General features: G+C 36.0%; 1 pseudogene; it reads right to left on the reverse strand.

Moving 5' to 3' along the window:
- On the reverse strand, nt 1–1,031 carry LOC104777365 (flotillin-like protein 3 pseudogene; annotated as a pseudogene).
- Between the last annotated feature and the right edge of the window lie 17,485 nt (nt 1,032–18,516).

Raw genomic sequence — 18,516 nt, forward strand, 5'->3', positions numbered from 1 at the left:
AGTCAATGCATTCATTTTCTCGACTTTAGTCTGAAGCTCAGCTTCCCTTAAAGCAACTGCTTTGGCTGCTTCAACCTCAGCCACACGAGAATCCTTGGACAAAGCAGCTTTCTGAATCGCCAATGCTGCATCAGCCTCAGCCACAAGAGCCTCCTTCTCATTCTCAAACACTTTGACCTCAGTCTTCACCTTGATCTCCTCCTTTGTCCCTTGTCCTAATCTCTGAGTGGATATGATCTTTGAATCAGCGTCAATCTTTGCTGCATTCTGGATTGTGAGCCCGGTCCTTTCTTTTGCACCTATCTCTCCCTTCATCTGTGCCTCTGCTACGTCGATCTTGGCTTGGTTTGCTGCTTCCATCTGAGTCCTCTGTCCCAAGTAAGAGAAGTACTCATGTCCAGGCACATCAACAAGCTGCTTAACATTCGCGTTGTAGATCACAAGACCAAACTGGTTTAGCTCTAGTTGAACCTTGTCAAACACCTCTTTCTTGAACTTCTTTGTTCCTACAATGCAACAATTGGATTGTGATATAAGCCAAAAGTAACAAAAATAACAATTTCTTCTGAAACAAGGATCAAGAAATCTATACGAATACACAAACAGAAACAAAAGTTGTATTTAACAAATAAAGCAAGATAAAACGGTCCAATGTTTGTTTACCTTTGAAGACCTCTTCCATGGTCAATGGCTGCAGCTAGGACACGAGTCTCTCCTTCGATAACACCCCTGAACAAGCTCGTTGACGTGAATTAGAGTGGCTTATCAGTTGAGACATAAGCATGGCGTAAAGTAAGAGAGCGTGAGGGTCATCAACGCGCGGGCCGATGGTGAAAACAGCCGGGATAACAAAGGGGAGTTTCTCCGAAACTCATAGCCTTAACATCGAACGAGTAGTTCACCGGAGAAACGTCGAAGATGGTGCAAGACTGCCATGGACACACCCAAGACTTCTTCGCAAGCCTGATATCTTTGATCCCACCACCGGTGATCGCCAGGTACTGCGACGGTTTAGCGACCCTGTAACTCATTCTGCGTCTTCTTTGGATTTAGGGTTTTTCTTCTGCCTTAAGGTCTACGGAAACTTTAAGATTTGTTAAAAACGAGTCTGCTTGTGTGTTTTATTTATAAAGAGGAAAGAAAAACTCATTATATAAGTTCCCTCCACCACGCGTACATAGAAACCATAAAAGGAAAGCTTATACTCTTTTTTCTTGGTAATATCTTCCCTTTTCAATTTACACGAACACTTTGATATACATAAAATATTTAGGTGTTTTTTTTTATATAGAAAATATTTAGGTGTTATCCAACACTGATTGAAAATTTTATTTAAAACCTCGATTCGTGACACAACACTCACACAGTTTTACTTTATTTTTACCGAAAACGATAATAAAATAATTTTAAACAGTAGAAGTCAATTACAAAATAATCAGGATATAACTTCGGTTATATTGTAAAAGGTACGTCGGTCGTTAACCAGACTAAAAAAAATTTGGGGAGTCCGACTTGAGGCAAGCCGAATTTAGTTTGTTTGATTGGTGAAAACAAATGCAGTTAATAAAAAACATTTTATTTTTAACAAATTTTTTTAGATTATCAAAAAGATAAAAAAAATAATAATAATAACCAAAATATCACATGTTTACAATATTTATCCGATAATTGTGACCAAAAAAGTTACAGTATTATTTTAATACAGTATATCTAACAATGGTTGAGAGGAGATATAGGCTAGATAATATTTATGGAATAAAAAAATAACATATATATCATATTTTAATAATTAAATTTTTTTTTAAATGTGTATAATCCATAGTATAATTTATTGGATTTCATAGTAAAACACTTGCTTTGAGTTTGGAAGTGGTTAATGACAGTTCTATTTTTTTAATCGCTATATGTCACATTCATGTTGAATTTAAAAGTCTAGATCACTTTAAAAGATTTTCTGGCATTTTTCTGTTTTGTGCGAGAGTTTGGAAACTATTTGAGAGCATTGGAGAGATAAAATACTTAGCTCAAACTCATCTCTTTTTCTTATTTTTCCACCAACACAAATATAACATATTTAAACGAAAACACCTGAAAGCAAAACCACAACTTTCTGACAAACTACTACAACAACTCCCACTTGCCACGTTTAAGCCTAACTCTTAGCTTAGTTTTACAGCTTAGAATTGTCCAACAGCTTGGAAAGGGATGTATTCACGATCAACCGGGAAACCAACAATCATGTTGGAAGGCAGTAACTTCGTACGACCTCTGGATATGGCATGCTTTTTTTTGGAGCTCCAGGTACTATGAACGATCTTAATATTCTAGATCGTTCAAATGTATTTGATGACATTCTTAACGGTAAAAGCTCTGGAGGTCAACTACTTTGTCAACGGAAGAGAGTACAATTTAGCGTACTATCTCACCGATGGTATTTATCCCAAATGGGGCAACTTTTTATACAATCTATCCGGCTCCCACAAGGTATCAAAAATTCTCTCTTCTCTAAAAAACAAGAATCTGTGCGGAAAGATGTTGAGCGTCGCCTTTGGAGTCTTGCAATCTAGATTCGCCGTTATTAAAAATCCATCTCGTTTATGGGATAAAAACAAAATAGCAAATGTTATGAGAGCATGCATAATACTCCATAATATGATTATCGAAGATGAAAGAGGAACATACAGTTACCGAAACATTGTTTCTGAATTTCAAGACGGAGAAGCTGTGGATCAAAACATATGCCGTCGGTGCCGCCAGTTTGGGTTCAAATATGAGCACTACGATTACTCGGCTTACAGAAATTCGGGATAAAAAAGTCCATGAACGGTTAAAAAAAGATTTGATTGAGCATATTTGGACTAACTTTGGACATCTCCCGGATAATGAAGATTAATAAAAAAAAATTCGATGAATTGAATAAAATTGTTTGTTTTATCTTTGATCTTTGTATGGTTTATGTTTTTTATCTTTCATGTTTTAATTGTATTTTTTGTTTTTCAGTTTTTGTAAGTTTGTAATTTTCTTATGTTTTTAATGTCAATGTTATATGTTTTATTTAAATTAAAACTTTAATATGTTTTTATATATTTATTTAAATAATTAATTTTTTAATTAAAAATACTATGAACGACCACATCCTGAAGGACACCAATGCTATACAAACTTAAGAAACTCTCAAAATATAAAATAAAATAATTGAAGGACCAAAATTGTAGGACAACCAATGCATATGCCCTCAAAAGTCTACTAAAGTACTTTCCCAACAACTCCATTGTTTATCTCTTAACTCTTCACTTACGATTTCTTAGTTTGGTTTGAGAACCAAAATGAAAATATTCAACACTCTCACTTGCCATTTTGTCACACAAACCAAGCTCTTCTTGAAGTCTTTCAAAACTGGGGACCTCCCAATGCCTTGGTGAAGATATCAGTGATTTGATCTTCACCCCTGCAGAACCTTAGCTAAATATCTCCATTTTTTCTGATTCTCAGACAAAATACTTGATTTGATGTGTTTTGTCCTTCGATTGCAATGGATTCTTACCAATGGCTATGGCGGATTCATTGTCGCAGTAGATAGGTACACCTTCTTCACTCTTGAAATTTAACTCTTCTAACAAGCATCTTAACCATAAAGCTTGGTTTGTGGCTGCACACAGAGCCATGTATTCTGCTTCTGCAGTAGATTGAGCGATGGTGCTTTGTTTTGCTGGTCTGCCTAGAGAACATCGCTGACCCAATGCTAAAGCAATAACCCGTTGTATGACTTTAGATCTTCTTTGCAACCACCATAATCACTATCTGAGTATCCAATCAATCTTGAATCACTTGCAGTAGTGAACATTAATCCTACTGCAGTAGTTCCTTTAATGTATCTAAGCACTCTTTCAAGCCTCTTTCAAGTGTTTAGAGGTTGGCTCCTTAAGATACCGAGACAAATAAGATGTAGAGAACATCAAATCTAGACGAGTAACTGTCAAGTAAGCAAGCTTCCCACTAAACTTTTGTACAATGTTGGATCCACATAACTTTCTTCTTCTCCATGCTCCTTTTATGAGAAATCAGAGGAGTAGACACAGCGTTGCAGTCCTGCATGTTGAATTTTTTTAACAACTTCTTTGCATAATATTCTTGAGACAAAAAAAATTTCCTTCATCATTTTGCTCAATCTCCATTCCCAGAAAATAGTTTAGCAAACCAAGGATCGGACATTTCAAACTCTGTTTTCATCGCAATTTTGAACTCTTCCCCATGTATTCATTATCACCGGTGACAATGAGATCGTCAACATATATGCATACCATCAGTAACTTTCCATTTGTTTCTATCTTATTATATAAAGTTTGATGTCAAAATTACTAATTAACGAGATCGTGACACGTGTCAAATATATTTATTAGATGTTGACACATGTCAAAAAAAAATATTTTGTTGTAAACGTAGTAGTAGGACAGCTAATTATATTTACAGAATTTTAAATGTTTTTATTTTAAAAATATATTTTTCTAAATCAAAAAGGAAAACTAACAAAATCAATATATTTTCCATTGTATGCTAATTATTTTATACATGTGTTCCCAATAAAATTTGACATGTGTAAGCAAAAACGAAATTAATAAAGCATGTATATTAATCAATAAATAATAAATAACAAAGTTAGAAAGAATACCATAAATTATTTAACATAATTTAAGTCAGATATAAATTGTATTATTAATCGTTGTAATATAATTTTTTGTTGTAAGTAAGCACACAAAACCTTGAAAGAGTAATGAACTTAAAAAGAAAAAATTTCAATACAGGATGTGTATTAGTATAGTTTTACATATTTTATTTTAAAGATTTTACTACATGTAGTAATATGAGAAGCCTAAAAAAAAATGAGTTTGTAAGAATGAATTTTTGGTTAATTGATGAAAATTGACAAAAGTATTACTTATGAAATTATGACATATAAAATAATAATATTAGGATATTTCTGAATTTCCAAAATTTTTGTGGATGTTAACTGATTTTCTTACTGATTATTTTTTATCATTAAAGTTAAATACTAACCAATATACATATAAACTCATATGATGCTCATGCTATTTTTTATTAAAATTTTACTCTATCCATGAAGTGAATTATGGTTTTAACGATGAAATAGATAGTTAAATGTTATTACTAAACTGAATGTCTAACGATGGAATTTACTCCAGATTTAAAAAATTTCAAATAATTAAAAAAAAAATCATTTAAGAATATTAGTAATTTCTTTTATGTTTGATTTTATAATCTCAACACATGTATTTGTGTAATGCATATGTTAAAATATAAGATAATTTGAAATAGATTATAATTTATAAGAATTAATCTTCAATTATTTGATCAGAATGTCTCTATATCTTTATATATGTTTTTATTTTATAAATTTCACTCATTTAAAATTGATTATGATATGAGGTAAAATTAGTAGTTATGAGATAACAACATAACAAATAAATCTTAAATAATGTTGATTCAGTTTTTTTTGCGAATTATATTTTTTAAAATTTTATTTGTATTTTCAATTCTTACTAAGATATAGGTTTGATATGATGTATTAATTGTGTTTGATATAAAATATTTAGTTCTATGCATAAGATGAAATGTATAATTAAACTTAAAATATGGTTAATTATGATGGTATATATATTTAAATGGCACTCCCAGTCCTATAAGGGCATCTTTATAGGGAGATCAGTTTAGGGTGTTCTTAGAGTATAAATATTGTGAAAATAATGTAAGATCGGTAGTTAAGAACTTTTGTTAAGAAGTTAGTTATTGGGAGAACATGTTTAAGATCTTAAGATTTAATAATATAATATTCTTATAAAAATTTAAGAATGTTTAATAAATACATAGATTAATGTTTAATAAAAAATTTAAGCATGTTTAATAATATTTAATAATATAATGTTTAATAATATTCTTAAACATATTACAATTATAAAAATTTATAAAATAACATTTTAATTGCAAACTTATAAAACTTTTACTAAAATTCAAAATACAATGCCAAATTTTATGAAACAAAAAACAAAAAATTGTAAATAATTTTTTTTTTTTAAAACAAATATATTACTTAATTAGTTAAACAAGACAAACATTTTATTTAATTAATACATAGATAATGTCCAAATTTATTCCAATAACAATCGGCCACATCACCCAAGAACAACCCAAAAACAGTTCTACAATAAGATCAATTAAACTGATCTAAGCCCACTTTTTTCATTTTTTCCAATTAAAATAAGCCCAAGAACACACTAAATGTTACACCAATAAAGATGGCCTAAGAGTTTTTGGGTAAAAACACAAAGATTAATAAACAGTAAATATTATATCATTTATAAAACTTCAACCAATAGAAAAATATATTGCATGGTTCAAATAGTCATAAATTGTTATATTAATAAAAAATTATACATAGAAATTTGAGAAATTATATAAAATAGGGCCAAAAAGTCTTAAAACTCTTATATAATGGAACTAAGGGAGTACTAAATGAAATATGAAAGGTTCATATTCAATATTAAAATGATAAAATCTAAAACATGTATATTACTACTTAATTATTCTCTTTTATTTTTTAATTTTTACCCGCGTAATAACGCGGGCCTTATCTAGTTGTGTATAAGCATGATCATTGTCGCTTCTTTTGAACTTTTCTCTCTGAAATAAATCATCAATTCTGCTGTACCAAGCTCTCGGTGCATGTCTTAAACTGTAGAGAGCTTTGTGTAAATAGAGAACATTATCTTATTTTCCTTCTTCTTCAAAGCCAGGAGGTTGTTATGAAATATTTATATTCTTCTAAATCACCATTCAGAAATGCGGATTTGACATCAAGTTGATATAGCTTCCACTTTCTTTGAGCAGCCACGACAAGCAACAATCTAATAGTTTCATGTCTTGAAACAGGTGCAAATGTTTCAAGATAATCAACACCATATTATTGTGTGAAACTTTTTGCAACTAACCTTGCCTTGTGCCTTACTATATTCCCTTTAGCATCAGTTTTCAGCCTGTAGATCCACTTTACTTCAGCTACATTTCTTTCCTGGTGGTCTTTGAACTAGCTTCCAGGTTTTGTTTTTCTCTATCACTTTTATTTCTTCCTCCATCGCTTCTCTCCATTCAGTATGCTTCGCAGCTTCCTCAAATAATGATGGTTCTTCAGTAATAGTAAAGCATCCTTCATATATTGTAGAGTACTCAATGTCTGCATATGGGCTGTAAGAAGGATGACTTCGAGTGATCTGGTTTTCATGTTTGATGGACTTGATTGTTCTCTTGGCGTGTCCAAGTTTTGATGATGAGTTCTTCTCTCTTTGGATTCATCATCACTTGATCCAGATTCATCACTACTATGACCTTCTTCTTCTCTAACCTCTACTTTTATTGACCTGCCATGTTTTCTTTTCACTTCTTTGTTGTTCCAGCCCCATTGACTTTCCTCTTCAAAGATAACATCTCTAGAGATTTCTGTCTTGTCTTCTTTCAGTACATAGGGCCTTTAACCTTGATAGAGATAAGAACTATAAACTCTATCGATAACTCTCAATACTTCTTTATTGATCAACAATGGTGAATACAAGAACCCTAACTGATAAGAAGAGTGAGATACAGTTCTCAAACTCTTATCCTCTCAAACAGAGCACGCAGGCTTAGTTCCCTTTTCTCACGCAGGAGAAACTCACAACTCTGATCACGCAAGATGGTGTTTACAATCCTACATATCTCTATTTATACTCTAAATTATTCTCATTCTTCTCTTAAGCTCCTCACATGTTCCTCTCATGTGCTTATCAATACTCCCCCCTTTGAAAACAGCTTGTCCTCAAGCTGTGTAGTAGCAAGTGTTGTGACAATAGAAACCAATGACGGGAATCACTGAGACCATGGTCGAGCTGCTGCACATACCTTGATCCTCTAAACTGTAGTGTCTCCGTTTAGTTCCAGTCCTTGGGAAAGTCTGAGCCTCTGTTCTCCCCATATAAAACAGATCCAGTTTGTGTGACTTCGTATAATATGGTGAAGAGAGTGTGTCACAACCATAGTTCCAAGTTAATCTTCTGCAGTTTCTTCTTTTTCCAGCAATGCCACACTGAAAAATAACCTATCTTGTGCAAGATGATGGTTACTAGTTCCTCCGAGCTTGTGACAATGTCTTCAACTGATGTACGATCATTAAGCTGAAATACACCCTTATTTTTTCTATGCGTAAGCTTATGAAACCTCTCAAAAACATCTTTAGCAGTGCACTCTCCAGAGACAATCCCAAGCTTCACACCATATATTCTTGTCAATCCTCTTTGATAATACATGATTACCAAATTGCTGCAGAACATCAACTTCTCGTTGTCCAAGTTACAACCATCACAACTAAGTTGTCCCATGATCTGTGAATCCTGTAGCAGCTTCTTTGATCCAACCAAATTCTTGTCCTTGAATTTGAATTTCCAGGTTTTGGAAGACTTCAGTTCATGTCTCTTCCATAGTACCTTGTACCTTTTTAAAAGCATTATATCGAACACATGATCTGCAAAAGAATAGATCTTTCGACATGTTGGCTTCTCATAACAATCATCCACTTCCCAAATATCCAAACCATGTAAATGTTCCTCTTTCTGAACCCAAATTCATGACATCACCGTATGTGAACACATCAAAATACAATTGATTTTGTGATGGTGCTCCATTATTCTCCAAGCCTGTAGATATTAAGCTCTCAAGTACGCAACCTGATTCATTGCTAAAAAAACAATGTGTTTGCTGTCCTGAATCCATATTGATCAGATTCTTATCCTCCTTAAATGAATCTGCATCTTGAGACAATTCTTCTTCCAGAATCACGTCAGAATTAGAAACTGCTATGGGTGGAGGTTGAACACTAATCTTTCCAAATCTAACATACAATCGTGACTTGAAATCCTTCCAATTTGTGAAAGATACATGCTTGAACCAACTCAAAGCATCTCCCTCAAGGTGTGAAGACACCAAACGTATCTTATCCATGTCAGTATATTGAGCAAAACGAAATAATCTTTCAACTCGTGCTATCCAACCACATGGATACAATCCATGAAAATTTGGCAACTCGAGCTCCTTTACCATGTTATCTCCATTACCTTGCATAATCTCCTGTGTTGGTTCATTCAAAGATATCCCTTCTAGCTTCTGATCATCTAGCCGAGCAACCTCAGATGACAAATTTTCAATCTTTTGCATAGAATCTGATAGTGACTCAGTCTTATATGAGCATGCTTCTTGACTTGATTTGTTTAACATAATCACTGCAGAGTCAGGTCCTTGATCCTCCTTACTCTCTCTACTGGACAACATCAGCTCTTCTTTACCAACACTTCTCTTTATACATGACTCCATAGCTCTAGCTACAACCATCATCTCCGGCAAATTACGTGGCTTTTGCATATGAACAAGCTCCTGCATTTCCCGTGTTAACCCATTGAGAAAAATTCCTTCTAGTTTCTGCTTATCCAACCCAGATACTTGTGATGAAAGATCCTCAAATCGTTGTATATACTCCGCTATTGTTCCTGTCTGTTTGAATACGAAACAAACTTATACTTGGTCCTCTAATCTTCTATCCAAATTTCAGCATCAATCTTGACTTGAACTGAACCCAAATTTCAAAATTGTCTCTTGTTAATTTCCAAGCTGTACCAGCTCAATGCTTCTCCTTGCAAGCTCACTGAAGCTAAAACTAGTTTCTATGCATCGTTGTATCCACCCATTCGAAAGAAACGCTCAACAAGCGCAATCCAACCACAAACTCCCACACCATCAAACACGGCCATCTCCTCATTGTTGAGAAGGTTTTCTCTGATCCTAGGCCTAATATCACTACGGCAAGGTTCCAGAGATGAAATTGGTACCTGATTACGAGAATCTTGCAAGTCCGCTGCTCCGGAATGACTCGAACCACCAACTTCTCGTGAAGTCTCTTTCGTAGGAACAGAACGGATCAAGAAATCCAAATTGCGATTGATCTCCTTTAGTTCTTGACCACGAGCTCCAAGTTTAGCATCCATGCGGTCCTCCGCCTTACGAATCCTTGATCCAAGCTCTAACAACTGATCGTAAATCTCAATCGACGCTTGCTCCGCCGCTTGCTCCGCCGTTGATAACTCCTTCACCGGCATCAACACTTGCTCCATCACCATCTTGATTTGTAATTTCTCCGAAAAAATGCAAAACCCAGATTTCGCCCTTTAACACCTCCGCGATTGCTTCGATCTAGATCACTAGATCACTAACGCACCAATTGATAGAGATAAGAACTATAAACTCTATCGATAACTCTCAATACTTCTTTATTGATCAACAATGGTGAATACAAGAACCCTAACTGATAAGAAGAGTGAGTTACAGTTCTCAAACTCTTATCCTCTCAAACAGAGCACGCAGGCTCAGTTCCCTTTTCTCACGCAGGAGAAACTCACAACTCTGATCATGCAAGATGGTGTTTACAATCCTACATATCTCTATTTATACTCTAAATTGTTCTCATTCTTCTCTTAAGCTCCTCACATGTGCCTCTCATGTGCTTATCAAACCTTTGGTTTTTGAGCTGTACCCAACAAAGATTGCCCTTTATGACTTGTCATCCCATTTTCTTCTCATCTCATCTGATATATGAACATAACATACAGATCCAAATACTCTTAAGTGACTTACAGATGGTTTTGCTCCACTCCAAGCTTCAAGCAGTGTCTTGCTATCAAGCGCCCTAGTCATTGTTCTGTTTCGAGTATAAGCAGTAGTGTGCACAGCTTCAGCCCAGAATTTAAGAGGCAAATCCTTTGCTTTGATCATGGCTCTTGCCATCTCCACCAAGCTTCTGTTTCTTCTTTCTGATACTTCATTCTGTTGCGGTGAGTAAGTTGCAGTCAACTGTCTTTCGATACTTTTTTCTTCGAGAAACCTTGTAAAATCTCCTAATAGATACTCAGTTCCTCTATTTGTTCTTAGCTTCTTGATTCTGCAACCAGACTGATTCTCGAATGGCTGCGTGAATCTTTTAAATGTATTGAATACTTCTGATTTTGCTTTCAAGAAGTACACCCAGACCATTCTTGTTGCATCATCAAATAAAAGTGAGTATGTACCTAAATCCGATTTCCCGATTAATCGCTATGCGCTCCTTTAAAAGGACTAATACGAGTAAAACTAGGAATAATTAAATAACCCGTGTTAAAACATGGACATATTTAGTAAATAATTTTAATATAGTTGAGCTTTATAATATATGGCTGTTTTTGTTTTTAATAGTACATAATTTGAGATAGTTTTCACTTGTATATTGGGTTTATTTGGTAAATTCAAATACATATAAATTGCATGTTTTTAAAATAATCGACAAATTGAGTGTTAACTGACATAAACAAATAGATTTGCAGAGTATATGCGGTTGTATTAGTTAAAAAATAATGCACGGGATATATGATATATATTTAGGTAACATAAACAAAATTAAAATTTATAATTGTATCATTAAAGAAAAAAATTAAAATATTTATTTGCTTTTATTTTCAAATATGAAATTTGGCAATGAGTGGAGAGGCCCTAACCCTTTATATATTATTCAAGTCCCTTCACATCTATCCGACGTGGGATCTTTTTCCCCACAGCCCCTCTCGAGATAATGACTCTTCTAGCCATTAATCTCGACAATCCGTCACGCCCCCTCGAGATAATGCTCTTTTTTTAGCTATCTCGATGAAATTGGGCCTTCCTTTGGGCCATCAATTAATGTGGTGATCGAGCATCTATTTGGGCCGGATTAATTAATGGGCCAGCGTGTGTAGGCTTTGATACCATGTAAAGCAAGGTTCAGGCTACGGAATCTCGTGTTATTCATTGTAAAGAAGGGTTACAAATATATACACTCATATAAGATCTTGTTACTAACTAGATAACAACATATCTATATCAACCACTTTAAGATAAGTGCATATCATAAGTGTAGTTCAATGTGATCCTAATATAGATCTCCAAAGATCTTGCTAACAGTAATCTTTTTCCACAATATATATCTATATATATATATATATATATATTTGATAACATGTTTTTGACCACGGTATCAATTCCCTATGCAGTTGTAGTACAAAGGGTTATCAATCCAAATGGTTTTTTATGCTAGCAGGAAGGATGCAATCAGAACAATGCAAGTCAAGCCAAACAATTAAGGTTTTGATCTAACAGTCCTAAAATAAATAAATAAAAATAATATAAACAAGAAACCACACGACCTAAGCACTCGATGCAAGCATTCGAGTACAGGATCGGATGGGATGATCGAGTATGCAAAGATGGTATGAACAGCTCGAGGAGTTACTCGATGCAGGTTATCGTGTACCTGATCAGTTAAGGGATCGAGTAATGAATGAAAATGCAAGCAATTAAAATACGAAAGCTTCTAAGGATGGTAATCGAATCCTAAGTGTTCCTAACCAGTACAGATGTATTACATGCCTCAAGCAAATATTTCCTAGAAAATGAATCTCTAAAATCTTGTTAAAACACTCTCGTGATAGAAACAATCAACCTTGATCACTTCCCTACCCAACTCTCGTTGGAGAAACATGACCAAGCATGCATTAAGATCCGATTCATTATTGTCAGTAAACCCCTTACTCATCTAATCTCTTAGGATAAGTGAGTAAACCTCTAGCATTGGTAGATTCAAGCATCTCATCTACACCTCTCGGTGATAAAACACCTTAGGTCTAATCTCACCCTCTCGGTTTGTTGACAGCATTAAGAACACCAATCTAAAAGGAAATCTATTAAACAAATACAATCAACTAAGACATCCTAACCGATCAAGAACACAAAATCATTTATCCCATCCCTAGAAACTTTACTACACTACTCGGACATAATAACAAGAAACATAACAGCAAATATGAACGAAAATTGCATTATAATAACCGGTAGAGTAGAGTAGAAAGAATACAAGATATAAATATAAAGAAATGATAAAAATTTATGGAATAAATCTAAGCAAAAAGAAGAAAAGTGTTTGAGTCGCTCAGTTCTCTCACAGAAGCTCTCGCTCTCTGGTTTGAGGGTCTGCGGCGTGCTCGTTTGCGAGGAAGGAGAGGAGAGGTTTATATATGGAAACCCCTTTTACCTAGCTTCCCAGACCTGCCCGATGGTCTACTCGATGGGGTACACAAGGATGAATTCGGGTTACTCCTCGGGTAGATCTTCGGGTTGTTCTTCCGGCTCTTGGATCCTCCTCTATCGTGTTGGGGTTCGGACTTTTTCTTCCAGCTCGATGGCTCCTTCGGGTACATGCTCGGGTTTGTCCTTGTTTTTCCCCATTTTAGGCTCTTTAGCACCTGTTTTCATCCAAAACATGCAAATGCAAAAATGCAACACCCTAAATGGCCTAAAAGTGAATTCCTACAATAAATGACCTAAAAATGCTAAGTTAAGGGTATGAGCAATGCAAAATATGGACAAAAAATGATGCTAAAAACATGTAAATTATAGAGTTATCAGACCCCCAAACTTAAATCTTGCTAGTCCTCTAGCAAGGAAGTAGGAGGGTGCGGTTTAAAAAACTGGGACTCATAACCTTTATATGCTAAGCGAAGGATTCAAGCTGTAGTCCTTAAAGATAGTTTAATGGTGCTAAGATCAATCAACATACTTACAAATATTTTTCTATGCTTATTACCATGCATCAATCTAGTTCAACCTCCAATTATGAGTAAAGAACATCTCTTTCACATTCAATTAAGTGTTTGGCGAATTCTTGCAAATGGAAGGTGAATCAAGCTCAATCGATTTCAAGGGTAAGGTTTTTTAGTAAGGTGGTTTCAAACAAATTCTTTGGATGGTTTTCTTTCAAAAGAAGGAATGCGAGACAGTTGTGAAAACTATCTAAAACTGAGAACAATTTGGGCATACAAAGCTTAACTCTTGATGATCTATCCTTTTCTCATTCACTCTTTTTTTTTTTTTAACCAAACACCCTAGAATTAAACTACCCACAGATTTGATTTTAACTCTTTTTCTTTACTCCCTAAGGTTTAAACTTTAAACTTCTAGCTCTCTTTTTTCTTTTCTTTGCTAAACTCCTAATATGTATATATTTTCTTTCTTTCTTTCTAGGAGACTATAGCAAGATCTTTTCTCTTTTTTTTTTTTTTTTTTTTTTTTTTTTTTTTAACTTTGAGATTTAGAGCTAATTGATTCTAACCTTAGAGACTTTTTTTTTTTAATCCTCAACCCAACCCCAAATAAGCATACTAACCACCTATCTTTCAAAACCAAATTTATTAGCTAGTTCAAATTCTAACTTAGCTAAATCAAGAGTTAGTTCTTTGTCATTCTCAATACTCTCAAGGTTTCACAACCTATAGCACAATGAAAAATGCCTCACTCAACAATTCACAACAAGGTTTGAAAGAAAGGTTTGAGTTCATGGGTAGGAAAAACAAATCGGGTTAAACAAAAAGATTGGTAAAAATGGAGTGCTAACCCGAATTTAGAGTTACCATGAGCAAGTATTCAAGTTCCATAAGCAAGACAATTAAAGTTCAAATTAAATCCAATAATATAGAGATGTTCCAATGTTCAAACAAGTGGAGGAAGCATTCAAAAGACACAAGGTTCTAAGCAAAGATTTTTCATTTTTTTCCAAAGATTGATCTAGCAACAATGAACTGTGATTAAGGGCTATAACTTCAATCCTAAGGTTTGATTTTAAACAAGGTAGTTTTAATCATTGTCCCCTAAGATGCATATGCAACAATCCTATATGAAAGAAACTAGACTCAATCCTAATATGTAAATGCAACTACATGAACACTCTTTTTTCTATTATTTTGTAAATTTTTCAATTTTTTTTGTTTTTGGGTTTTTTCAATGCACATAGATGCAGACTCAAATGAATAAAACTAGCATGCAAAAAATTTGAAATAAGAAAATAAGAAAATAAAACACAATATTAAATACATTCTAGGACCCTCCCCCAAACTTAAACTACACAGTTCCTGTGTAAATAAAAATTGGAAAAAGAATCCAAGAATCACACAAAATAAAAGAAAACTAAATGCAATGTTATATACAAGGATTGGATGAAATTGGTACCTCATGGGTTGGTGAAGAAGGAGGTTGCAGCAGCCTCCATACTCGCCAACGTGTAGCCAGGGTCGTCTCCGGCTTCAGCAGGTGCCGGTGTTTGCTCAGACGACTGACTCGGACCAGCATCCGAGGGATTGATCGAGAGGGGTATCGCGTAGGTTATCGGGTAGGGGGGAAAGGACTGAAGAGAAAAAACACTTAAAAACGTAAATCATATTTACAAACCTGCCTTTGGGACTTCCTCCCAAGTGAGCTTGTTTATAGTCTCTAAGCTTGACTTTCAATCTTCCTCAGACTGGCGCGGGATCGACGAGACGCATAGATGATCCCACCTCTGTGCTCTCATTTGCCATGTACCTTTTCAACTCTCTGCCCATTCACAGTAAACTCAGTCTCATCCTTTCCTAGCAAAGTCACTGCCCCATAAGGCAGAATCTCTTTAATTTCGAAGGGTCCTGACCATCTTGACTTGAGCTTCCCAGGGAATAGTCGAAGCTTTGAGTTAAACAAAAGGACTTTGTCTCCAGCTTTCAAATCCTTGTGTCGGATCTTCTTGTCATGAAAAGTCTTGGTTCTTTCCTTGTAGATCCTCGAATTATCATAAGCCTCCAGCCATATCTCATCGAGTTCGTGGAGATCCATTACTCTCTTTTCTTGAGCAGTCTTTATGTCTAAATTCAGCAGCTTGGTCGCCCACATTGCTTTATATTCAACCTCGACTGGAAGGTGACAGTTTTTTCCGTAAAGAAGCTGGAAAGGCGTCCGCCCAATCAGTGTTTTATAAGCGGTCCTATAAGCCCATAACGAATCATCTAGCTTGAATGCCCAATCTTTTTTTGTGATTCCCACTATTCTGGCTAATATCGCTTTGATCTGTTTGTTGCTTACTTCCACTTGTCCGCTGGTCTGTGGGTGATAAGATGTTGCGACTTTATGCTTGACTCCGTGCTTTTTCAACAAGCCATCGAAAACTCTGTTAATGAAGTGAGTTCCTCCATCACTGATCACTACTCTTGGGATTCCAAATCTCGGGAAAATGATGTTTTTGAACATCTTTATTACGACCTTGTGATCATTTATCGGGCTGGCGATTGCTGCTACCCATTTCGAGACATAGTCGACTGCCACTAGGATATACATGTTTCCATTCGAGGGTGGGTTGAAAGGTCCCATGAAATCTATTCCCCAGACATCGAAAACTTCGACTTCTAAGATTGGCTGCTGAGGCATTTCATTTCTTCGACCTATGTTACCCATCTTCTGGCACGAATCACATTTTGCTATGAAGAGTTGTGCGTCCTTGAACATTGTCGGACACCAAAGACCAGCTTGGAGTATCTTTTGGACGGTTTTGAAGGTAGCAAAATGTCCTCCATAGGCGGACCCATGACAGTGCTCTAATACCCCTCGGACTTCCTCCTCTGCTATACATCGTCTGAACAGGCCATCCGTCCCTTTTTTGTAAAGATAAGGTTCATCCCAGTAGTAGTTGTTGACATCCCTGAAGAACTTCTTCTTTCTATGAGCGTCATAGTCCTTAGGAATTTCCCTGCACACCATGTAGTTCACGAAATCTGAATACCATGGGAGCTCAGCCGACTCGATTGCCATCAACTCGATCGACCTGGTTGACTCGGGGATCGAGTAAGCTATTGTGTGTCTGATCGTGTGGCTCATTTCTTCCAAGAAGGCGATGTGCATCAGTCTTTCTTTGGGCATTGAGTCGACTATTGGGAGTTGATCTTCAGTTCTCATTTTGGACAGATGGTCTGCTACCCCCGTTTTCAATTCCTTTTTTTTCCAGGATTTCCATGTCAAATTCCTGCAGAAGAAGGATCCATCTGAGGAGCCTAGGTTTGGTGTCCTTTTTCGAGTAAATATACCTCAGGGCGGCATGATCCATGTAGACGATTACTTTCGAACCGACTAAATAACTTTGGAATTTCTCAAACGCAAAAACCACGGCAAGGAGCTCCTTCTCAGTTATCGCATACCTTGTCTGGGCATCGTCCATGGTTCTGCTGGCGTAGTAGATCAAATGGAGCTTTTTATCTATTCTTTGACCCAGTACTGCCCCCACAGCATAATCTGACGCGTCGCACATAATCTCGAAGGGATGGTCCCAGTTAGGTGCTTGAACTATTGGCTCGCTCACCAAAGCTTCCTTTATCTTGTTGAAGGCGTCTGAACAGTCCTTGTCGACAATAAACTCTGCTTCCTTGCAAAGGTGCCGCGTCAACGGTCAGGCGATCTTAGAGAAGTCATTAATGAATCGCCTGTAGAACCCTGCGTACCCTAAAAAGCTTCTAACGTCTCTTACCGATTTAGGAGGTTGTAGTTGAACCATCACTTTGATCTTAGCCTTGTCGACCTCTATACCCTTTTCTGAGATCTTGTGCTCTAAAACTATTCCCTCCTGGACCATAAAGTGGCACTTTTCCCAGTTTAACAGTAGGTTGGTTTCTTCACACCTTTTCAACACCTTGCAGAGGTTTGACAGACAGGATGAGAAAGAAGCTCCATATACGAAAAAGTCATCCATGAAGACCTCCACCATTTCTTCTATTAAATCCGAGAAGATAGATGTCATGCATCTTTGGAAATTTGGGGGAGCGTTGCACAAACCAAAAGGCATTCTTTTATAGGCAAAAAGTACCATAAGGGCAGGTGAACATTGTCTTCTCCTGGTCAGCAGGGTGTATGGAGATTTGGAAAAATCCACTATACCTGTCAAGGAAACAGTAGTAAGGATGGTTAGCCAGTCGCTCTAACATCTGGTCGATGAAAGGCAGAGGGAAATGATCCTTCCTCGAGGCTGCATTAAGCTTCCTATAGTCAATACACATTCGATGACCAATTATCGTCCTCATGGGAATTATCTCGTCTTTCTCGTTTTTGACGACGGTGATTCCTCCTTTCTTCGGAACGCAGTGCACTGGGGACACCCAAGTGCTATCGGAAATAGGGTAGATAACTCCAGCATCGAGCAGCTTCAGAATTTCCTTTTTCACCACTTCTTTCAGGTTTGGATTCAGCCGACGCTGAGGTTCTACACTAGAGTATGACTCATTCTCTAGGTTTATCCAGTGGGTGCAAAGTTCAGGGGATATACCCTTGATATCATCTAAAGTATAGCCTATTGTTCTCCTATAGTTTCTTAATTGAGTGCAAAGCAATTTCAATTCCTTTTCAGGCAGGCTAGAATTAAAGATCACTGGATAAGTTGAATTAGGTCTTAAGAAAGCGTACCTTAGCCCAGATGGAAAAGGTTTGAGTTCCACTTTAGGCGCCTTAGATTCGGACCAATCATCAGTGGTTTAGAGTTGCTGCTCGAGGTGGTGCTCGATCACCCTACTCAATGGGGCA

This window comes from Camelina sativa, chromosome 17 (genome assembly GCF_030686135.1).
Source record: "Camelina sativa cultivar CO46 ecotype springtype chromosome 17, ASM3068613v1".
NCBI lineage: Eukaryota > Viridiplantae > Streptophyta > Magnoliopsida > Brassicales > Brassicaceae > Camelina > Camelina sativa.